The sequence below is a fragment of the Myotis lucifugus genome, unplaced genomic scaffold (genome assembly GCF_000147115.1).
Source record: "Myotis lucifugus unplaced genomic scaffold, Myoluc2.0 scaffold_22, whole genome shotgun sequence".
In the NCBI taxonomy this organism is placed as follows: Eukaryota; Metazoa; Chordata; class Mammalia; order Chiroptera; family Vespertilionidae; genus Myotis; species Myotis lucifugus.
The window spans coordinates 7,121,735-7,147,071 of record NW_005871070.1 but is presented as its reverse complement, the minus strand read 5'-3'; the positions used below and the strand labels follow the sequence as shown (position 1 = coordinate 7,147,071).

The window sequence follows — 25,337 nt, the reverse complement described above, 5'->3', positions numbered from 1 at the left end:
AGACGCTCTATCTACTGAGCCAAACCAGCTAGGGCTGTCTTTTTCCTTCCTTCCTTCCTTCCTTCCTTCCTTCCTTCCTTCCTTCCTTCCTTCCTTCCCTCTTCTTTTTTTAATTTTAGAAGATGTTTATTAAAACTGGGGAAGTGAAACAGGAAAGGGCTGGGAACATGAGCCTAGACTGTGCTGTTTTGGCTCACTAAGAAGTCTGAGTACAGGGGTCCTGGGGTACAGGTTCAGGGAGTTTGCCTGGGATGAACTGCCAATGCCCATAGCTGCCCTGGTTGCAAGCCTTGTGGGGTCTTAACAGAGTTTAGGAGATGCCTGCCTTTGAGGAAAGATGGGGAGGAGGGTGGCGCAGGCATGCTCGTGGGAGGGAGAGTATATCTGCATTAATTCTTATCCCAGTATAAGTGATGTAGGTTTAGCAATTAACCTATTTAATCACCACTTTACTAATTTATTCAAATTAGTTTTAATTTTGTATTTGTGTTCACATCATTTTCTTGTGACCTTGACCTTAACCAGTTTTAGATTTGGAGCCCTTAGTTTCCCTTTTCTCTAAATTCTTTGTATTTCATTTTATTCAAATGTCTTTGTAGGTGCTCAATGACACCAACGTATATTTAACATCCTAAAATGATAAGTAAAATTTGAAGCAATGCACATTATCCTCACTGTTACTATTTTTGTGGGACTTGGTTTATTTTAAATGTGTCAAAGATTTTTTTTAAAAAAAAATCTAGCTATCCGAGGGAATGTAGTATTTAGATACCCCCTAGATTTACTTCTTGGAAATTTCATTTCCAGATTTTTCATCTTTGTTGGCACTTGGTATATATAGAGAAAACATTACCAGCAATGTACTTTTTAAATAAAAACTAAAATCAATCCACTTCTTTAATTATAAAATAGTTGACTGATCCCTGGCTTAGGGTGTTAGTAAAATTAAATCTTATAAGTTTTATCCATTTGGAATAATGTATGAAAGATTAAGTCAAAATAAGATATGTAAAAAATCTTACAAAGGATGATGATAGTTTTTCTCTATTTTTACCACCTTTTTCCCCAAAGGTAATGATTAAATGCATAGAGCTATGTAGAATAGTTGATAGTTTTAAAATACAAAAAATTAATAAAACATTTGGAAGATAGGACTGGGATATATCAGAATGGAATTGCTTTCCATCTTAATTTGTGTTCTTAAGGATCATTTAAAGTAGTGTATTTGGGTTTTTTTGAGGGCCTTGATTACATCTCCGCACAGAGGTTAATCATGATCACTATAGGTAATAGATCAATAAATTGTGACAGATTAATGAAGTAATGTTTCTAAACTAGTCCAAAAATATCAAAATCATGTCCATAATGGATCTAGAAGAATGTAACCGATCATTATTTAACACATTTCGTACCGCATAGAAATCTCTAAGACATACACGCCAGGGACCGCACGTTTTTGGGCAAACTGCACGTTATTTAAATCATAACTACAGGTCATAATGCACTTTAGGTGTTGTTTTTCAATAATTATAACATTTTTGTTTACAAAAACAAAGTTCCTAGTACTTTTTTAACATATGGAACTGCGTAAAACATTTTCTAAAAGTGCCAGGAACTTGAAGACGAAGACTATTCGAATGACCAAAATACAATGTAACTGCAATGCTTTATGGGTTCGTGCAATTATATAGTTTTTCATAGATTGACCTGCACGGTTTCCACCAATGAGATCGCTTCATTCGATGTGGACAAGACAATGTGTTGACATCTAAGGTCTGTAACAGATGGCACATGAAAAACGAGAAAACTCGTTAGCGGTCCTTAACAGATGGCGCTAGAAACACGAGAAAGCTCGTGAGTGGTACGAAAGGTGTTAATGGATGGTCTCTTCAAAGTGTAGGTTTCTGCTTTTGAAATCTTTTTGGCTATTTTGAGACTATATTTAAGTGCTATATGAGGCAAATCCTAACTGATTCAGATTTAAGTTTAAACAAGTTCCTTCAGCTAAGAATAACCTTAGAAGTTTTAATGTGTAGGCTTTTGAGTGTTTTTCTGTTTAAAGCAGTGGTTTCCAAACATCAGAATCACTTGTGGGAAAGATCAAGCTATCCAGAAGGCAGCCGACTACAATATATAAATCTCTGAGGTGCAAGAATAAGATATTTCTTTCCAGTTACATGCTTATAAATTGTATCTGGAGAGGACATGAGTTTTTGAGAGAAATAGCTTGTATGGTAAGGGCAATCAATTTTAAACATATCAATATGTAGACTTGATAGTTACTAAGCAATTTTATAATAAACTAGAGGTCCAGTGCACGATTTTGTGCACCTGTGGGGTCCCTCAGCCTGGCCTGTGGGATCGGGCCGAAACCAGTTCTCCAACATCCCTCGAGGAGTCCCAGATTATGAAAGGGCACAGGCCAGGCCAAGGAACCCCACTGGTGCATGATTGGGGTCAGGGAGGGACACGGGAGGTTGGCCAGCTGGGGAGGGACAGCAGGAGGGCTGCAGGGCATGTCCGGCCATATCGCTCAGGCCCAACCAGCCGGACCCCAGTAGCAAGCTAACCTACCAGTCAGAGCATCTGCCCCCTGGTGGTCAGTTCACATTATAGCAAGCAGTTGAGTGGCCTTAGCATATCAGCATATTGCGCTTTGATTGAATGGATGACTGGACACTTAACATATAACACTTTTATTATATAGGACTAGTAGCCCAGTGCATGAAATTCATGCATGGGTGGAGTTCCTAGGCCTGGCCGGTGATCAAGGGCAATCAGGGCTGGGCCAGAGAGGAGGCAACAGTCGCTGGGCCGGGTGCGGAAGAAATGAACACCAGACTCTGACACCACCATCGTTGGCACTCTGCCACCGTGCGGTTCCTCACCTCCTCCCTCCTCCTCCCCTCACCACCGCGCCGCCACCGCAGCAGGCCAATTGGGGCCTGCAGGCCAGGGGGAGGGACAGCATGAGAGGTTGGCTGCCAGCCCCTAGGAGGGAGCCAGCCCTTGGCCCCCGGGAAAAGGGCCACATCTACCACCACCCACCCCGTTCCCTGTCCCAGCCTGGAGGTTAGGGGTGGGACCACAGGAGGTTGACCAGCCGGGAGGCAGGGACTGTGGAAGGTTGGCCAACTGGGGGAGGTTGGCTGTGAAAGCACACTGACCACCAGGGGGCAGCTCCTGCATTGAGCGTCTGCCCCCTGGTGGTCAGTGTGCATCATAGCAACCGGTTGTTCCCTTCAGTTAGGTTTTTATATAGAGAGATTGTAGTATAATAAAAACTAAGTTTTCATAGCAGAACTAGGGCATATTAGTAAGGAAGTTTGTTTGGTTTTTTTTTGTTTTAATCCTCACTCGAGTATATTTTTCCATTGGTTTTAGAGAGAGGGAAAGACAAAGAAACAATGTGAGAGGAACATATTGATTGGTTGCCTCCTGCACTCGCGGGCCGGGGAGGAGCCTGCAACTGAGGTAAGTGCCCATGGCCAGAATCGAACCCAGGACCCTTTGGTCCACAGGCTGACACTCCATTCACTGAGCCAAACCAGCTAAGGCAGTAAGTAATTTTTTAATGTTATTTTCTAAGAAGCTCAACTGTTTAAAATTCTCTCTCCCCCTTACTGATTAAAAGGGTTCTACCAAAGAAGTAGAAAGAGAGGAGGGGGAAATAGTGATAAAAGAAATAGGGCAAGGAATTGGAGGAGGAGAGTAATTTGCATGGCAAAATGTTTTTAGCATCCTATCTAATATTAGACAAACATGGTAATTGACCATACCTTTGCTACGCCTCCCATTGGCTAATCAGTGAGATATGCAAATTAACCACCAACAAAGATCCTATCTAACAATAGACAAACATGGTAATTGACCATACCTTCGCTACACCTCCCATTGGCTAATCAGTGAGTTATGCAAATTAACCGCCAACAAAGATGGCGGCTAATTTGCATACTGCAGGCAGGGTGGGACAGCGCGAGCTGCCATCCAGGCCCCCGTGGGCGACCCCAGAAGCCGCCTGCCTGCCGCCCGTGATCGGATCCGGTCCCGGGCCACAGGCCAGCCCCAGAAGCCACCTGATATGGCAGTAACTCTATCAGTAAGCACTCTGAAAGTCAGTGGCATAAATGCACCAATTAAAAGACAGATTATGAGGGTGAATCAAAAAGAAAACCCACTTTAAATATAAAGACACATATAGATTAAAAGTAAATGAATTAAGCTGCAGCCTGTTTTGCTCAGTGGATAGAGCATTAGCCCGTGGACTGGTTCGATTCCAGTCAAGGGCATGTACCTCAGTTGCTGGCTTGATCCCCAGTCCCTATCAGAGCATGTGCAGGAGGCAACCAATCAATGTGTCTCTCCCTTTTTCTTCACTCTCTCTAAAATTCAATGGAAAAATATCCTTGGGTGAAGATTAACAAAAACAAAGTAAATGGATTAAGTAACATTAAAGAGATTATAAGAAAAATATATTCCAAATTTTGTTAGTTGTATAATGGTTATGTTTAAATTATTAACACGTAAGAAATTGGGTGAAGGGTACATATAATATGCTGTAGTATTTCATAGTTTTTTTTACATGTATGAGATTATTTCAAATTAAAATATTAAAAAATTAAAAATTAATAAAATATTAATTGAAATGTATCTGCATTACATGAAAAATGTAATTGCTTCTAGCATAATTTATTAAATTGTGCTAAAATTTACAAGGGTTCAATTAAAAAATATCTTAATTCTAAATGATATAATAGAAAATATATAATAGTGCAGTTATAAGCACTTATCTAAAAATAAAAATTTAAAAACTTGAATTTAAAGAGGGGATTAGCCAAAGAAAATATATGCATAACCCATGGACACAGACAACAGTATGGTGATGGCCAGAGAGAAGTGGGGGGTAAGAGCTGGGTAGAGGGGGCAAAAGGAAGAAATAGGGACATCCTATATAATAATAATAAAAGGCTAATAGGCAAATTGACTGAACGGCAGAATGACCGGTTGCTATGATGCACACTGGCCACCAGGGGGCAGATGCTCAATGCAGGAGCTGCCCCCTGGTGGTCAGTGCACTTCCATATGGGGAGTTCCACTCAGCCAGAAGCTGGCTCATGGCTGGCCAGCACAGAGGTGGTGGCAAGAGCCTCTCCCACCTCCGTGGCAGCACTAAGAATGTCCAACTAACAGTTTAGGCCCAATCCCTTGGGGGCCTAAGCCTTTAGTCGGACATCCCTCGAGGGCTCCCTGGCTGCCAGAAGGATGTCTGACTGCAAGCTTAGGCCTGATCCCCTGGGGAGTGGGCCTAAGTCAACAGGTGGACATCCCCCAAGGGGTCCTGGACTGCAATGGGCGCAGGCCGGGCTGAGGGACACCCCCTGAGTGCACAAATTTTTGTGCACCGAGCCTCTAGTTCTAATATACTTGTGCATCCTGAATTTTCCAAAGTTACCATTTTCATTTTTTCTGCCCTTTAATATTTGCTTTAAAAACATTATAGAGGTTCAGTTTTCCTATGAAATGTAGGTCACACCATGTAACTATAGAAAAGCAGTATAACTTTCAAAAGCCGTATTTTTAAAGGCATCAATGTGATGTGGAAATAAAGTCTAAAATAGATTCGGTCTCACAGAGGGTAGAACTATTCAAAGGTTAGTGGAAGATCAGAAACCTTTTTTCCCCTCCAATTTCCTTTGCAGAATCTTGGCTCGATCTGGGGAATCTGGATTTGGTCCAGGCAGAGAACCATGTTAAGGGAAAGAAATCAACCTTTGTTTTTAATGATTAGGGTCAGAGTGATACATTTGGAGTTTTGAAAGTCTGAAAGAATAACCAGTCTCTGTCAAGATATTTGTCAAATGTTGAAGCTTAGTGAAGCTGAAAAACTAAGCTGAACATTTCTGAGAGGCAGAGCTGAATCCCTTATAGTCTTTCATACCTGAGGAGACAAAAGCCCAGGTTAACTGGAAATTTTCTAGGTCCATACCCTAGGAACAGGGAGGCTGAATTGGGCTAAATCTTACCAAAATCTTAACAGATTGCACCAGAAACCAAGATTAGTGAATTGGAAAACAAAATTATCAATAGGTAATAATAATGAAAGAGGATAGGTTCAAAATGTCTTAACATGTATTTGGAGTCTTGGAGAAGAGAGAGAGAGAATGGGGCAGGAACAATGAGACTATGGCTAACAACTTTCCAAAATTGAAAGAAACTACACCTAGGTACCCATGGGAAAAATGCTGAAAAAGACAGGAGAAAAGACACAATACCTTCAGTTGAGCACCAATAAGACTGAATTGATACCTTAATAGAAATTATCAAGAACAGAAGATAATGATGGAGTGACACCCTTAAAGTTCTGAGGGGACAGTGGGGGAGATATCAATGAAAGGTCTTGGTGGGATAAAGACGGTCCAGACAAAAGGTACTTCAACACAGGAGGCCTTCAGTAACTACACACTAAGGAAAGCAGACGAGGTCCTCAATTTACTGTTATCATTGAGAGGTCCAATAGTTTCATTTCTGAGGGAATCTGAGCATTAAATCATTTTAGTTCCCTCTAAAACCCACCAGGTTTGGAGTTTTGGGTATCAGGTAAAAACACCAAGTAGACCCTTTGAGATCCTGGAGACTAGCCTGCCTCTTCCAGCAGCTCTGAAATTTCAAGACAGCCCAACCACCTATAGGCTACTATGGAAAGTGGAGTTGAGAACATAATGGCTAAGGTGGATAAAGTAGGAAAGACTTTGCTTACCAGTCAGTATTCAAGTCCCTGTGAAGAATTCATGAACAGGCCTTCATTCAGAAAGACACATTTGGATATCAGAAAATTCATACTGGAGAGAATATAGTAACTGGAAAATTCAAGTAACACCTCAGTGAATGTCTCCAAACATTCAGGAGAGAAATCTTACACATGCATTAAATATGGGAAGGCATTCACGAAAAGATCACTTATCTCCGTACACTGTAGTGCTCACACTGGAGAGGGGCCTATAGATGTGTTGAATTTGAGAAGCCCTTCGCCTGTAAGTCAGTTTTGATTGAAGTTCAGAAGATTCACACTGGCAAGAAGTCATTTGAATGCAGTGCTGCTCATGGGAAAACCTTCACCCACAAGTCACAACTCAGGACCCCAGAATTTCATACTGGAGAGGCCATCAACCACAAGTCAGATGTGCTTCTTGAATGGCAGCCAGCCTCCAAGATGGCCCCCACTGTATTGGCTCATGGTATTCCCACTTTCGCATGGTCTCCTACTTCATTTTCACCAAGACTGATCTTGTGTGACGAATAGCAAATTGCAGAAGTGATGGTATGTTAGGTCCAAGATCAGATTATAAAAGACTGGTTTTCCTTCTTGGGCATCCACTATATCTATGATCTCTCTCTCTGAGGGAAGGAAATTGTCATATTGTTAGTGGTCCTATGGAAAGTCTCACATGGTGAGGAACTGAGGTCTGGTTAACACTAGAGGAACTAAGGTCTACCAATAATTCGAATGAGCATGGAAGCTGATTCTCCTTCCCCTACTGACGGTTTGAATGATATATCACTGGAGAACCTGAGCAGACCTACCTTCCTAGCTAAGGCATTCCAAGATTCCTTTCCCTCAGAAATGTGATGAGTGTTGTTTTGAAATGCTGAGTTTGGGGGTATTTTATGCAGCAATAGATAATTAGTACAATTGTACATCAAAGTTCATATTGGGGAGGTAGCTACTTTGTGAATGTGATGATTGTACATTTCCTTCACTTCCAAATCACAACTCCCAAGAGTATCAGAAAATTCACAGTGAAACTGAAACCATATATATGTACTGAGTGGGAAAACACTTACGTGCTAGATTAAATCTCCATATACATATCAGAAAACTCTATTTAGTGAAAAACTAAAATAAGAGTGGGTCTTCATGGATAAATCTGTTTTAAATATATATCAGAGAACCTATACTAGAGAGAAACCTTATGAATGTACTGACTGTGGTAATTACTTTAGGAAAGACCACAGAAGCAGTAGCAGCAGTTTCAAAAAGGAGAAAAGTTCTGTGTATCTATGTGTAGGAAAGCCCTTGGAATATAACCAGAGTAGTCATACTTGAGTCACCATTAATACACTGACTGTGCGAAAGGCCTTTGAATCAGCTCCCAGTATATATCAGAGAATTCATAAAGAAAATCTGTTTCTTCAAAGTGAGAAAGCTGCTCACAGAATCATGAAATTGCACATTACAGACTTTATATAGCCCTGAAAATATATGAATATACATAAATAAAACACTATCAGAACCCTCATTCCTTCTGTACCTTCAATAGTCTATGAGCTCAGAGCTGAAACTTAAAAAAAAAAGTTTAAAAAATGTTTCTAAGAATTTAAAAGTAGTATCAGATAATCTTGTTGCAAATTTCAGCAATATTATTTTATATATTTATTGCTGATTTCAATTATACTGTTACTCTAACGCCATGTTGAAATAAATAATACAGCTTTAGAGTCATCAGGTATTCAAGGATTGCTCAGTGGCAGAGTGTTAAGTATGAGGCCTGATTTTACTAAACTACCGATTTTATACTCTTGGTTCCCATTTAATGGGTGCTGTGTCCTGATTTCAAAAACGTTAACTTTGGAGAAACCAAGATGGCGGCATAGGTAAACACCGGAAATTGCTGCCTCGCACAACCACTTCAAAAATACAACTAAAAGACAAAACAGACATCATCCAGAACCACAGGAAGGCTGGCTGAGTGGAAAGTCTACAACTAGAAGGAAAGAGAAAAACACACTGAGACTGAGGAGGTGCGGAAGTAAAGTGCAGAGGTACGGAGGCGCGTGCGGAAAGGGCTGGCAACAGAGGATGCCGGCAATGGAGGAACCAGGTGTCTTTTTCAATCCGTAGTGAGTCTCAAGCTCCCGATGGCTCTGAACTCCAGTGCCGGGCGAGTCTCTGGGGACCCAGACTCATACGGGGAGAAACTGAACTGTTTGGCAGTGGGCAGAACTTGAGGGCAGCTTTCTCTCAGAGGTGCTTGCAGCGATTACTGGGACACTGAGACCCTGAGCCTCTTAGGGCAGGACTGAGGATCAGCCAATAGCTGTTTGCTCCATCCTGTTGATTCCCTGAGACCCCGCCCCACCCAAGCTGCTAGCAGAGGCTTTTGCATATGAATGGGCTGGCCCTTTGAGATCTAAAATTACCTAACAAACTGCAGCTGGGTCAGAGAGACACAGAACATCCAAAAGAAGGCTCAAGGCCACACAGCAGCTTGTATTGCTTCACAGCTGGGCCTCATTTGGGCACCTCCAAACCCCAAACAAAGAGGAGGAATCTGCAGATCTCTCCATAGCTCCTGCTGGGTAGCCTCAGGCAGAGGCTAAATTAGCACCTCCTTAGAGATCCAAGAGCCCGTGTACCCAGTGGTCAGAGTGGAACCATCCAGATTACAACTCCTCAGATCCATAAGGGACACACTCAGGGGGCAGACTCAGTGAGCACCAAAGCCCCACTGAAGCAAGTCTTGCCCCAGAAGGGTGTCTTCAGCACAGAAGTTCTCCCACTGCAGACACAGCTGATTCTCACAGACAATTGGCCTGGAGGTTAATTCCTCCCAGTGATACCTACAACAATCAGGCTTAACTACAACAAGACTGTGCACAAAGCCCACAAGGGGGTGCACCAAGAGTGTCTACCTCAGGTAATTGGGGAGGCTGAGCCACTGGGCCCTATAGGACACCTAGCACAGAAAGCCACTCTATCAACACAGGGGAGCAGCCAAAATGCGGAGACAAAGAAACAGATCACAAATGACAGAAATGGAGGAAAGCAAATGACTGGATATAGAGTTCAAAACCACGGTTATAAGGTTTTTCAAGAATTTTCTAGAAACTGCCGATAAACTTAGTGAGACCCGCGAGGATATGAAAAAGGACCAACTAGAAATTAAGCATACACTGACTGAAATAAAGAATAATATACAGAGGTCCAACAGCAGACAAGAGGATCCCAAGAATCAAGTCAAAGGTTTGAAATACGAAGAAGCAAAAAATACCCAACCAGAAAAGCAAAAAGAAAAAGAATCCAAAAATATGAAGATAGTGTAAGGAGCCTCTGGGACAACTTCAAGCATACCAACATCCGAATTATAGGGGTGCCAGAAGAAGAGAGAGAGCAAGATATTGAAAACCTATTTGAAGAAATAATGACAGAAAACTTTCCCTACCTGGTGAAAGAAATAGACTTACAAGTCCAGGAAGTGCAGAGAACCCCAAACAAAAGGAATCCAAAGAGGACCACACCAAGACACATCATAATTAAAATGCCAAGGGCAAAAGATAAAGAGAGAATCTTAAAAGCAGCAAGAGAAAAAACAGTTAGTTACCTACAAGGGAGTACCCATGTGACTGTCAGCTGATTTCTCAACAGAAACCATGCAGGCCAGAAGGGAGTGGCAAGAAATATTCAAAGTGATGAATAGCAAGAACCTACAACCAAGATTATTTTTTTTATTTTTTTTAAATATATTTTATTGATTTTTTACAGAGAGGAAGGGAGAGAGATAGAGAGTTAGAAACATCGATGAGAGAGAAACAACGATCAGCCGCCTCCTGCACACCCCCTACTGGGGATGTGCCCGCAACCCAGGTACATGCCCCTGACCGGAATCGAACCTGGGACCCCCCAGTCCACAGACCGACGCTCTATCCACTGAGCCAAACCAGTTTCGGCACAACCAAGATTATTTATCCAGAAAAGCTATCATTCAGAATTGAAGGTCAGATAAAGAGCTTCACAGATAAGAAAAAGCTAAAAGAGTTCATCACCACCAAACCAGTATTATATGAAATGCTGAAAGGTATCCTTTAAGAAGAGGAAGAAGAAGAAAAAGGTAAAGATACAAATTATGAACAACAAATATGCATCTACCAAGAAGTGAATCTAAAAATCAAGTGAATTAATAATCTGATGAACAGAATAAACTGGTGAATATAATAGAATCAGGGGCATAGGAAGGGAGTGGACTGACTATTCTCGGGGGGGAAAGGGGTGCGGGGGGTGCGGGAAGAGACTGGACAAAAATCCTACACCTATGGATGAGGACAGTGGGGGGGGGGGGTAAGGGCAGAGGGTGGGGTGGGATCTGGGTGGAGGGGAGCTATGGGGGGGAAAAAGAGGAACAACTGTAATAATCTGAACAATAAAGATTTATTTTAAAAAATAAAATAAAATGTTAACTTTGAAAAAATTTATGTTCAAGTACTTATGTAAACAAAGGTTCAGTTTTTTCAGAACCTACTTACATGAATTGGTAGTCGTCTCTGCATTAGTCAAAACACAGAAGCAGATTAACTATAGAACTGAACTTAAGGCTACATCTTTCAAATATCAAACCCAACAAAGGACCTGGCTGGTGGGCATGGCTCAGTGGTTGAGTGTTGACCTATGAAGCAGATCATGGTTAGATTCCTGGGTTGCAGGCTTGATTCCTAGTAGGGGGCAGAGGCAGCCGATCAATGATTCTCTGTCATCATCATTGATATTTCTCTCTCTCTCTCTCTCCCCCTTCCTCTGAAATCAATTGAAAACAAAACCAAAAAAACCAAAATGGTGATTTAGTTTTAGCCAAACACATCATCAACTGCAATAAATTATGTGATGTTAATTTGAATTGTATTGATAATGTTGTTCGTTTGCAACACAAATCAATAGAACACAAAGCTAATGTAGTTAGTTTAATTTGTTTTTAGTTTATAACAGCTATAAGAATAAGTTTATACACAGTTTTATGTTTATACATATTTAAGTAACAATATTTTGAAGCAATTTTAGGACTACTGGAGGTCCAGAGAATTTATTGTTTTAAAAGGAGTCACAAATCAATTACCTGTGAGAAATTCTGCTGTAGCTCTTTAACACCACAATGTTCAGTGTGCCAATGGCTCTAAAAGTATGCTTTTCTGCTATTCTGCTGTTCATATCTGATAATTTAGAGGCATTATAAAGATCCCACACCTCCGACTCCCGCCAAGGATTTGACCTGTTATCGACCTTTTTGTTTTCCCTTTTTTCTTTTTTTTCTGTATGTGGTAAACATTTTCTGGTTTTCAGAATATAAAGAGTTTAAACGTGGTTATCCAGGAGTGCAGCTTGACAAGGGGTAGAGGAATCAAGTTCCTGACCCTGGAGCTCTGACATCCTTCCAACTATCTAGACTCCTCTAACCTTGTACCCTTTTATAAACTGTTTGGTTGTAACGTTTCTAAAGGAAACATGAAAGGTCTTTTTATATATATTTCTTCAAATCATAAAATTGAACATCAATTTTACGACTTCTTCATAGCTGTGAAGTCAGTAATGGCTTATTAGAGAAACAGGCCATTAGAAGAAATATATCAAAGCAGACTGTAATTTGACAATTTACTCAATAGGTGTGACATTTTTGCAGAATTTTTTATTTTGGGTGGGGGAGAATACAGTGTTTTTATTACCTTTTTAAAGTTTCAAAAGAGAATTAAAACCAGAAACAGGTTTAGCAATAAGTCCCGCAGATTTTCTGTTCCTTTTCTATGTTTGTCTCTGCAATACCAGAAACTCATCTAGTTTCACACTATTTTCTTTTTGTACATCATAAAATTGTGTACTAATTTAAAAATTCAAAATTGTCTTTCGCAGGTTTTTATTTCAAAATATTGTGTCAGTTTTGGAGAGAAGTAGGACGACCAAATGAAGGAGAAAAAAGCAAAACTCCACTTATTCTATAAATATACTGTATTCCTTATTAAGGTGCCAGCATAACGCAGGCAAACCTATGCTTTCCACTTTACTTCCCATAGATGGAGCGGGGCAACCACCTCAATACTTGACCCTCATTTCTTTCACCTTTGGGCCTCATCTCGCAACGTGCAAGGCTGTTACTTGAGCTATATGGTTTTTGCAATCAAATCAGAATCTTGAACACTAACTGCGGTATTTCCTTCAAGTTGGTCTGTTCTGCATGCGTACCTAACAGGGCGAGGGGCAGAGTGCGGGAAGCATACGGAACTACAAGAATGACTCCCCAGTTCAACCCTAATCGTGTAATTCCTCGAATCCACCTCTCAGGCCAAAAATGTGGGCTTCAGTGTGTTCTCCAGTGTTCCGGCCGGTCGGGAACCTGGCTTCTGGGTCTCCCAGAAGAAACACCTGGGAGAGGCGTGGCCCTCCTTCCGGGCTCTCCCATCCCCGGGCGCCTGGGCTTAATGGCCTCAGGTCCGAGACACCAGAGCGAAAGTTCGCTGAGCCCGGGGAAGCCAGCGAGTGCCGCCGACCGTCCAGAACTGAGCGGGCGAGGAGTTGGGAGGAAGCTCACGGAGGGCTGGACGCCGGGCTCCTTTCAACAATGCCTTTTGCAATCGGCACAAGGTCCCTGTGCCACGGGTGAAATATCCATCGCACCTTCCATATTTCACTGAGAGGACCCGTGCTCCACCCCGATGCCTAGCTACCCAGCAGGCAGGCCGCCTGCTCCAGGCTGGACGCTGCGGCCGCCTCGATCACGCCAACTCGGGTGCCTGCTCCCCCCGGACCTCGGGAGCACCGCGCGCACAGCGGTAGGCGGTGCTCGCCGCGGTCCGCCTGCTCCGCCCACCCAGCGCCACGGCCTGACGACTCTCAGCCCCGCCTCGCGCTATTACCCAAGGTGCCCCGGGCGCTCATTTGCATGTCCCACGCGACAGGTGAACCCCGCAGCTCAATCGCAGCCCAGCTATCACCGCGACCAACACGCGAGCCTCGGGAGGGGTTCCATGGCATCACGTTCCCCTAACCGTTCCGAGGTCACCGCCAAAGGACGCGACCCAGTCACCGGAACTTAAAAGGAGCCAGCTCGCTGGGCCTCAAATATCTGGCGGGCGGAAGCACCAGCGTGCTCGCTTCGGCAGCACATATACTAAAATTGGAACGATACAGAGAAGATTAGCATGGCCCCTGCGCAAGGATGACACGCAAATTCGTGAAGCGTTCCATATTTTGCTCCCCGCTCTGCTGGGCTGGGAAAAGATATGAGTCAAAGCACAATCATCGTCTGGCACTCAAAGAAATCGTTACTTTTGCGCAAAAAAGATATCCGTGTAAGGCACTCTGTGAAATGAAAACAGTGCTAAAGTGTTTGCAGTGGGGTATTTGTGCTAATATGTTAACTTGCGTTTCCTTCATAAACCTCAGACTTTATGAAGTCGATTTATTTATGGTTTGTCTCCCTCAACAACACAAACTCCAGAGGCCCAGGTAGGTTGGTAGTTGTCCTCTAGAATGTAAGAATTCACCTAAGGTGTTCGGTGAATTCTTATCAAATCATTTCTGAATTATTGAGTTACTAAATTATTGCTAAAATAATGAATCCTTACTAAAAGAAGTAAGCAACATCAGTGCTCATTTGTTGTGTCTAGTTTGACATTGTTCAGCCGCGTTAAGGCCTGAGTCCTACGCCCTGTCTCAGACTGCGGGCTGTGCAAAGGCTGAGGCTGCTGTCAAGGGGTGGTTACAGCGGGTGAGAGCAATGTTGGCCGGTGCCCCTGGACCCTAGAGTTTCAGGACAATTGGAAACTGGCTGGAAGCAGCAAGCCCATTTGGATCTGCTTTCTCAAGTATTTCTAAGACCGGTTGTGTGGGCCTGTTTTCACTGGCCTTTAAGGAGCTCTCAGAAATGCCGGTTTGCCTAAAACGGACGGATTCTGTGATGGGATATTTGATCAGAAAGTTCACTGCCCAAACAAGGATTCAGAAGCAAGTAGCAGGATCATTTGGTAACTAAAATCTATCTTGGAGGCCATGAAGATGGCAGAAGGCGGTTAAGGTTGCTAGCCCCTCAAAGAGGAAAAGATTAGGTGGGAGTCCCGGAAGGCCTGGGTGCAGGCCCGGAGCAGGTCTCCAAAGCCAAATCCCCGCAGTCCTGCAGAGTGGGGTGCAAAATATGGAACGCTTCACGAATTTTGCGTGTCATCCTTGCGCAGGGGCCATGCTAATCTTCTCTGTATCGTTCCAATTTTAGTATATGTGCTGCCGAAGCGAGCACGCTGCTGCTTCCGCCCGCCAGATATTTGAGGCCCAGCGAGCTGGCTCCTTTTAAGTTCCGGTGACTGGGTCGGGTCCTTTGGCGGTGACCTCGGAACGGTTAGGGGAACGTGATGCCATGGAACCCCTCCCGAGGCTCGCGTGTTGGTCGCGGTGATAGCTGGGCTGCGATTGAGCTGCGGGGTTCACCTGTCGCGTGGGACATGCAAATGAGCGCCCGGGGCACCTTGGGTAATAGCGCGAGGCGGGGCTGAGAGTCGTCAGGCGGTGGCGCTGGGTGGGCGGAGCAGGCGGGCCGCGGCGAGCACCGCCCACGGCTGTGCGCGCGGTGCTCCCGAGGTCCGGGGGGAGCAGCACCCGAGTTGGCGTGATCGAGGCGGCCGCAGCGTCCAGCCTGAGCAGGCGGCCTGCCTGCTGGGTAGCTAGGCATCGGGGTGGAGCACGGGTCCTCTCAGTGAAATATGGAAGGTGCGATGGATATTTCACCCGTGGCACAGGGACCTTGTGCCGATTGCAAAAGGCATTGTTGAAAGGAGCCCGGCGTCCAGCCCTCCGTGAGCTTCCTCCCAAGTCCTCGCCCGCTCAGTTCGGGACGGTCGGCGGCACTCGCCGGCTTCCCCGGGCTCAGCGAACTTTCGCTCTGGTGTCTCGGACCTGAGGCCATTAAGCCCAGGCGCCCGGGGATGGGAGAGCCCGGAAGGAGGGCCACGCCTCTCCCAGGTGTTTCTTCTGGGAGACCCAGAAGCCAGGTTCCCGACCGGCCGGAACACTGGAGAACACACTGAAGCCCACATTTTTGGCCTGAGAGGTGGATTCGAGGAATTACACGATTAGGGTTGAACTGGGGAGTCATTCTTGCAGTTCCGTATGCTTCCCGCACTCTGCCCCTCGCCCTGTTAGGTACACATGCAGAACAGACCAACTTGAAGGAAATACCGCAGTTAGTGTTCAAGATTCTGATTTGATTGCAAAAACCATATTGCTCAAGTAACAGCCTTGCACGTTGCGAGATGAGGCCCAAAGGTGAAAGAAATGAGGGGCAAGTATTGAGGTGGTTGCCCCGCTCCATATACGGGAAGTAAAGTGGAAAGCATAGGTTTGCCTGCGTTATGCTGGCACCTTAATAAGGAATACAGTATATTTATAGAATAAGTGGAGTTTTGCTTTTTTCTCCTTCATTTGGTCGTCCTACTTCTCTCCAAAACTGACACAATATTTTGAAATAAAAACCTGCGAAAGACAATTTTGAATTTTTAAATTAGTACACAATTTTATGATGTACAAAAAGAAAATAGTGTGAAACTAGATGAGTTTCTGGTATTGCAGAGACAAACATAGAAAAGGAACAGAAAATCTGCGGGACTTATTGCTAAACCTGTTTCTGGTTTTAATTCTCTTTTGAAACTTTGAAAAGGTAATAAAAACACTGTATTCTCCCCCACCCAAAATAAAAAATTCTGCAAAAATGTCACACCTATTGAGTAAATTGTCAAATTACAGTCTGCTTTGATATATTTCTTCTAATGGCCTGTTTCTCTAATAAGCCATTACTGACTTCACAGCTATGAAGAAGTCGTAAAATTGATGTTCAATTTTATGATTTGAAGAAATATATATAAAAAGACCTTTCATGTTTCCTTTAGAAACGTTACAACCAAACAGTTTATAAAAGGGTACAAGGTTAGAGGAGTCTAGATAGTTGGAAGGATGTCAGAGCTCCAGGGTCAGGAACTTGATTCCTCTACCCCTTGTCAAGCTGCACTCCTGGATAACCACGTTTAAACTCTTTATATTCTGAAAACCAGAAAATGTTTACCACATACAGAAAAAAAAGAAAAAAGGGAAAACAAAAAGGTCGATAACAGATCATATCCTTGGCGGGAGGCGGAGGTGTGGGACCTTTATAAAGCCTCTAAATTATCAGATATGTACAGCAGAATAGCAGAAAAGCATACTTTTAGAGCCATTGGCACACTGAACAATGTGGTGTTAAAGAGCTACAGCAGAATTTCTCACAGGTAATTGATTTGTGACTCCTTTTAAAATAATAAATTCTCTCGACCTCCAGTTGTCCTAAAATTGCTTCAAAATATTGTTACTTAAATATGTATAAATATAAAACTCTGTATAAACTTATTCTTATAGCTGTTATAAACTAAAAACAAATTAAACTAACTACATTAGCTTTGTGTTCTATTGATTTGTGTTGCAAATGAACTACGTTATCAATACAATTCAAATTAACATCACATAATTTATTGCAGTTGATGATGTGTTTGGCTAAAACTAGGTTAGCTTGCTACTGGGGTCTGGCTGGTTGGGCCTGAGCGATACGGGCTGGACATGCCCTGCAGCCCTTCTGCTGTCCCTCCCCAGCTGGCCAACCTCCCGTGTCCCTCCCTGGCCCCAATCATGCACCAGTGGGGTTCCTTGGCTTGGCCTGTGCCCTTTTGTAATCTGGGACCCCTCGGGGGATGTTGGATAGCTGGTTTCGGCCCGATCCCACAGGCCAGGCTGAAGGACCCCACAGGTGCACAAAATCGTGCAGTGGACCTCTAGTTTATTATAAAATTGCTTAGTAACTATCAAGTCTACATATTGATATGTTTAAAATTGATTGCCCTTACCATACAAGCTATTTCTCTCAAAAACTCATGTCCTCTCCAGATACAATTTATAAGCATGTAACTGGAAAGAAATATCTTATTCTTGCACCTCAGAGATTTATATATTGTAGTCGGCTGCCTTCTGGATAGCTTGATCTTTCCCACAAGTGATTCTGATGTTTGGAAACCACTGCTTTAAACAGAAAAACACTCAAAAGCCTACACATTAAAACTTCTAAGGTTATTCTTAGCTGAAGGAACTTGTTTAAACTTAAATCTGAATCAGTTAGGATTTGCCTCATATAGCACTTAAATATAGTCTCAAAATAGCCAAAAAGATTTCAAAAGCAGAAACCTACACTTTGAAGAGACCATCCATTAAATAATGATCGGTTACATTCTTCTAGATCCATTATGGACATGATTTTGATATTTTTGGACTAGTTTAGAAACATTACTTCATTAATCTGTCACAATTTATTGATCTATTACCTATAGTGATCATGATTAACCTCTGTGCGGAGATGTAATCAAGGCCCTCAAAAAAACCCCAAATACACTACTTTAAATGATCCTTAAGAACACAAATTAAGATGGAAAGCAATTCCATTCTGATATATCCCAGTCCTATCTTCCAAATGTTTTATTAATTTTTTGTATTTTAAAACTATCAACTATTCTACATAGCTCTATGCATTTAATCATTACCTTTGGGGAAAAAGGTGGTAAAAATAGAGAAAAACTATCATCATCCTTTGTAAGATTTTTTACATATCTTATTTTGACTTAATCTTTCATAAATTATTCCAAATGGATAAAACTTATAAGATTTAATTTTACTAACACCCTAAGCCAGGGATCAGTCAACTATTTTGTAATTAAAGAATTGGATTGATTTTAGTTTTTATTTGAAAAGTACATTGCTGGTAATGTTTTCTCTATATATACCAAGTGCCAACAAAGATGAAAAATCTGGAAATGAAATTTCCAAGAAGTAAATCTAGGGGGTATCTAAATACTACATTCCCTCGGATAGCTAGATTTAAAAAAAAAAAAAAATCTTTGACACATTTAAAATAAACCAAGTCCCACAAAAATAGTAACAGTGAGGATAATGTGCATTGCTTCAAATTTTACTTATCATTTTAGGGTGCTAAATATACATTGGTTTCACTGAGCACCTACAAAGACATTTGAATAAAATGAAATACAAAGAATTTAGAGAAAAGGGAAACTAAGAGCTCCAAATCTAAAAATGGGTAAGATATTTAAAAAACTGTCAAGTACCTAAAAATACTAAAGAATTAGGACAAAATATTCATTTCAAGGTCACAAGAAAATGATGTGAACACAAATACAAAATTAAAACTAATTTGAATAAATTAGTAAAGTGGTGATTAAATAGGTTAATTGCTAAACCTACATCACTTATACTGGGATAAGAATTAATGCAGATATACTCTCCCTCCCACAAGCATGCCTCCGCCACCCTCCTCCCTCTCTTTCCTCAAAGGCAGGCATCTCCTAACTCTGTTAAGACCCCACAAGGCTTGCAACCAGGGCAGCTATGGGCATTGGCAGTTCATCCCAGGCAAACTCCCTGAACCTGTACCCCAGGACCCCTGTACTCAGACTTCTTAGTGAGCCAAAACAGCACAGTCTAGGCTCATGTTCCCAGCCCTTTCCTGTTTCACTTCCCCAGTTTTAATAAACATCTTCTAAAATTAAAAAAAAAAAAAAAGAATAAAAGAAAGAAAAAGACATTCCTATCTGGTTTGGCTCAGTAGATAGAGCGTCTGCCTGCCCCCCATCTTCTCTGAGGAAAAAAAAAAAAGACAAAGCAAAATAGAAATTTGAAAAAATAGGTTATAATACAAAGAAATTCTTAACTAAAAATTGGGCCAACTATTAGGAGAGCCATTATTAATTTATTCATAATAATTTTTACCACTTAAGACAAATAAAACTGATAGAAAATCTCCACTGTGGGAATAAATAAGCTGTTTCTAAATACAAATTCCTTGACAACTACTCAGAGTTCATACACTGCAAGACTTAGTATTCCTTACTGTGGTAACAATGACAAAAACCAGCACTGCCAGCACTGCAGTAATTCCAAGGCTTATAATTTTATATTAAACGTGGTAATGACTGAATCATGGTACTTGGATCAAATTAATAATCCATTATCACATTATAAGATCATATTAATATCTCATATCCAATATCATTATCCAATAACTGAATATTGGGTATGAGCTAATAATGCTTACAGTCTTCACAACTACTCACAGATGTTACTAACCATAAGAAATGAATTTTCATGAGTAGTTCCTTCCCTTATTAAATCTTAGAAAATTTTATTTTCAGAGATTGGTAAATTGAAAAGGTTACAGAGAACTTCAGTTCAAATACAATAAGAAATTAAACATGTCCCATAAGTATTGAAACAAATCAGAAATTGTTCAACCTAAGAATTAAGGTGTTTGGTTAAAATGATTAAATTCAAGACAAGCGCACACAAGAAGACCTAAGTTCCATATTTTGCACCAGAGTGGGGTGCAAAATATGGAACGCTTCACGAATTTGCGTGTCATCCTTGCGCAGGGGCCATGCTAATCTTCTCTGTATCGTTCCAATTTTAGTATATGTGCTGCCGAAGCGAGCACGGTATTGCTTCCGCCCGCCAGATATTTGAAGCCCGGCGAGCTATTTCCTTTTAAGTTCCGGTGACTGGGTCGCGTCCTTTGGCGGTGACCTCGAAACGGTTAGGGGAATTTGATGCCACGGGATCCCCTCCCGAGGCTTGCGTGTTGGTCGCTGCGATAGCTAGGCTGCGATTGAGCCGCGGGGTTCACCTGTCGCGTGGGACATGCAAATGAGCGCCCGGGGCACCTTGGGTAATAGCGCGAGGCGGGGCTGAGAGTTGTCAGGCGGTGGCGCTGGGTGGGCGGAGCAGGCGGGCCTGTGCGCGCGGGGCGCTTTCGAGGGCCCAGCGAGCGGGAGAGGCTCGGTTCTGGAGGCGTCCGCGGTGCGGGAGGGCTGGGCCAGGACAACGCCATACTTCCAAAGCAAGTTGTTTCCCACTTAAATGTCCTCTGATGAGTATCTTTAAAAAGAGAAGTAATTACTCAGCCATTATCACACCTTGAAAAGTTAAGGTAATTCCTGAATATCACCTAATATTCACTGTATGTTCAAATTTCTTTGTTTCAAAGATGGCTTTTATTGTTGGTTTGCCAAGGATCCAAGCGCAGTCCCGTTTACCGCATTGTATGTGGTGACTTCGTCCTTTAGGTCTCTCATTCTCCCACGGCACCTTCCCCACATCTCTTCCTGCCCTAGGGGGGAAACTGGATATTTGCCCCGTGGGGCGTCACAGTTCTTGCATTTGGAGCGTCACAGTTCTTGCATTTGGAGCGTCACAGTTCTTGCATTTGGCCCATTTCTTACTGATAATGTCTATCTCTCCATGGGAAGCCATAGGTCTAAGTGCCCAGCGAGAGCCGTGGTGAGTGTTGTCGGCCTGCGGTTCATTGTTGGGGCGCGTCCCAGCGTGACGCTGGCGATGTCCGGCTGAACCGGGGGGATCAGGGGAGGTCCTCCGCTTGACCCCTCCGCTACAAAGCTTCTCAGAAGTGTTTCACTTAATGAGTTTAGAATGCACGGATGGACGGTGCAGGTAGAGCTGGTTGACTTTTAACCCTTGGCTCCTGCGCTTTAACGATGCAAACTAGAGGCACCTGGTGTCCGAGTTCTGTGCCCGAAGGAAGAAAACCGAGAAAACAAAACCAGGCAAAGAAATGAGGGAAGAGTGCTGATGCGATTTGAGTGTCTGGAGCATTCGTTCCAGTCCACAGTTTGGTCACAGGAGCTAACATGTGTCTCCTTCCTGTAAGAGGTTCTTATGCAGCCACTGCATGTTGGCCCTGAGTGCTGGCTCTCCACCCACCCCTCTCACGGGGCTACCCTTCAGCTGCATTTATTTGTGTCGAATCAAATTGGGTAAGAAGATAGCTCCACCTACCCTCATCTCCGAATGTAGGCTGGTGTTTCTTTTCTGGGTATTTTCTGAATGTTGTCTTGTCGGGCTAGCTATGTATTGAAAGCCCCATCTAGGACAATGTGCTAGAGGCATTAAAATGTAACATCTTGGATTTCCTTATTCTGTTCTCTCCTTGCTATTGCACAGTTGTCTTTTCCTCCAGTTTCTTCTTCCCCCAATCTGCACATCCCCCATGGACGTTGCATACTTCACTAACAGAACACATTTACCCAGCTCACTTTATGCCTTTGTCACTAAGCTCATGTCTTCCCACCACACATTTGCATCATTAAAACACTATTGACTTCTGCTAAACTAAACAATATTTAGGATTACATATTTGCACTTTGACAAAAACAATTCTTGGTCTTATCACTGCTTAATTATATGTAAATCTCCGGTCATTGTTTAGAGGGCGATAGTGTATGAATTCATTTGGAAGTCATATGCAAAAGTTATGTTAGTTGGCTTTTCAATTAATCTTTTGTATTCTGAGTTAAGATTGGACTCAAATGAGAAGAGTCTTAATAGGCATTGTTAACAATTGACTTTAGGTGAGATTGATTTAAAGGATTTTTCTTAGCTTATCTGATTTTTTAACAAAAATGTTTTTTTTTAATATTCTGGAACATTTGGACTCTATTACCAATAAATGTTGTCATAATAATTCCAACTATTTACATTGGCAGTGGAATAATACAGTTATCTGTTTTTTCTTAGTAGTATAAAAAACTGTGGTGCATCTTACAATCAATGACATTTTAGATCCAAAGAGGTTGTAGTACCTCATTTTTCAGAGAAGGGAACCGAGGCGAAGTGTAGGTAATTTTCCAGGGCAGAGCTGGCACGGGTCCTACCATCTTTGGGGACCAAACATTGCTCGTTACACTGTACCTTGTAGTATTACTAGGTCATACTGTTTGCATTATGTTACAAGGAAAAGAAGGAGGACGTCAAGCCTGCCATTTTACAACATTTCTGAGTTCTGCTCATTGGACTGCAGCAACAGAAGAGCACGCACCGAGAAGTGGAAAGTCTACCTTATTATTATTATTATTTTTTAATTCACATAAAGGGAACATTCAGTGATATGACTAAAGTGAAACAGGCAAAAACCACAAGTCATTTCCTCTTCAGGAATTTTGCTCTAATTAAAAAGAAGAAGAAACAACCCACATTTCCACATCCTCTCGAACAGGGAACAGATGAGTCACTTAGAACCACAGCATCAGTGACCCAGCTTTACCTGGTATGAAAGTGGTGAACTCCAGCTGGGGAACAGAGGTTACAACTGGGCTTCAGGTTGCAATCTCCTGGGAAGCTTTTAACAATACCAGTGTCCAGGCCCACCCAGAATGAAAGTTCTGACATAATTGTTTTTCTGTCTTTCTCTGCTGTGAGCTCAGTCTTCATAAATCTGCTTCAGGCTTGTCAACAGCCTTCCTTCTTCCCTCTTGGCCCCTGTTTTTTTTCCATGGGACACACTGTCCATTAGATGAAAGCTGATCTAAATTCCCCCTGAGGCCCCTTCCTTTGCTATTCCCTTTCTTTTAATAAATTTTATTGATTTTTTTACAGAGAGGAAGGGAGAGAGCGTTAGAAACATCGACATCGATGAGAGAGAAACATAGATCAGCTGCCTCCTGCACACTCCCTTCTGGGTATGTGCCCCCAACCAAGGTACATGCCCTTGACCGGAATCGAACCTGGGACCCTTGAGTCCCCATGCTGAGGCTCTATCCACTGAGCCAAACCAGTTAGGGCTATTCCCTTCCTTTTATAGCCATAACCCCTTCCCTCACGTTGCACCCATTGACTCCCCAGGACTTCTAAATGTCCCACATAGAAAGAACTCCAAAGATCTTACAAAACTCACCAGTGCTGGGTTTTACTTCTTCAAGGCTCTGCTAGGTAACCTTATAAACTAAAATGTGCTAGAGCACTATTTTCTAAATTTGCCTAGTTGATTTCCCTCTATCACTGTGGAAGAAGTTAGTTTTGCTTCCATTTACACATTCATTTCAACATTCCTTTACTTCATATAAGTTTGTGATTTTTGATTTCTCCTTGGAGCTGATTACAACATCTACCTTGCCCCGTCATTGATTAAAACAGTCAGTAATATCTTTAAAACATGCTTGTTTTTTATCTGTATGAGAGAGACATGATTTTTAATTTTGTAGTTGTCTTTTAATAGTTTGGGAGTTCACCTAACAAAACCAGGTATACTTTTTACGGGAGAGGTGCAGCTCATTGGCTGCTTCAAGCCCAGACACATCTGTTTTGGGCTTAAAATGACAATAGAGCTTTGCTGACTATCTGCTTTACTAATTTTAATATTGTTCCCTATTTATTTTGTGGTTTGTCTTTGTTTTGTTTACAGCAATAGTCATTGCCCACTGTTGGTAGCAATCATTGGGTATATGGTATTAAGGTGTGACCATTTGATGAGCTCTGTGAATGGATTAATGATTTGTAGAGATCTAGTCTTTCATGAGAGACAACAGAGAAACTAGTTTGTTTGTCTTGCTTGTTTGCCTATTCATCTATTTCGGTTCAAATCAATTAAGAATGTCATGTACCACTAAGAAGGAGAACAGCTCTTTTGATATCTGAACCAGTAAATTTTTTATACTTCTCTGTTTGACTGATGACTGGAATTTTAGAATTGAAGCTATAAATTCCATGTCTATATGTATGTAATTCATTTTATGAATGTGTAATGTTTTCCTAAAACCCGATGGCATTAAGAAATTAGATTGTAAAATCTACTAAATTAAAGAAGCCCGGTCTATTTTATGAGATATCTAAGTGCTTATCCTATATACTAAAAGCCTAATATGCACATTGTTCGACCAGGAGTTCGACCTGGGAGTTCGACCGCTCGCTACTACGTGCGCTGACCACCAGGGGGCGACGCAGAACACGGCAGGTGTCAGCAACGTTGCGCTGGCAGTGGGCAGCAGTGGAGGCGCTGCTGGCCCTGATGGGCCCCAACAAGAGCAGGACCAAGGCGGGATGGTGGAGCAGGTGAGTGGGCGGTGCCAGGCCAAGGTGGGTGTGAGCAGGGGCCTGATCGCCCCACGAATCACCCCGCAGATGGCGACCAGCACTGAGGGATCCGGCGGGGGGCCTGGCCCCCATTGATCACCCTGCAGACCATGAGCAGTGGCCAGCAAGTCCTGATTGCCTGATAGGGGCCGGACCCGGGGCTGGGACAGGGAACTGGGGGTGGGTGGCAGCGACCAACCTCCCGTGACGCCTGGGCAGGGGGCTGCAACCTCTTACCAGCTACCTGGGGGTGGGGTGATGGGGACGGAGGTGTGATGAGACTGCAGGGTGTCCGCCAAGCTTGCTCTCACCCCCTGCTACCCTCCCCCGGGATGCCAGGGCTCACCCACTGGGGAAGCCCTTGTGCTCAGGTTCTTGGCAACCGCTAGGAGCCTGCCCAGCAGCTGCTGGGACCTCAGGGGCCGGTTGGGCTCCCCGTGGATTTGTGAAGGAGCAGCTGGTCTGCGAGGCCAGCTGGGAGAGAGTGCGCTGCCTGCCTGGCTTCCATGCGGTGCCTCTGGGCGGCCCAGAGGCTTACGCTGTGCCCTGGGTCACGTCGTCCAGCTGTGCTCACTGCATCTCCGCA

General features: G+C 43.0%; 3 non-coding genes across 3 annotated transcripts; 1 reads left to right on the top strand and 2 right to left on the bottom strand.

The window, feature by feature from the left end:
* Positions 1–13,901: 13,901 nt before the first annotated feature.
* LOC111825351 lies at positions 13,902–14,008 on the top strand. The gene has a single exon (XR_002828512.1). It is a non-coding gene; the product is annotated as a U6 spliceosomal RNA (small nuclear RNA).
* Positions 14,009–14,942: 934 nt separating this feature from the next.
* Positions 14,943–15,050, bottom strand: LOC111825352. Its single transcript, XR_002828513.1, has one exon. It is a non-coding gene; the product is annotated as a U6 spliceosomal RNA (small nuclear RNA).
* A 5,167-nt stretch (positions 15,051–20,217) lies between these two features.
* Positions 20,218–20,324, bottom strand: LOC111825350. Its single transcript, XR_002828511.1, has one exon. It is a non-coding gene; the product is annotated as a U6 spliceosomal RNA (small nuclear RNA).
* Between the last annotated feature and the right edge of the window lie 5,013 nt (positions 20,325–25,337).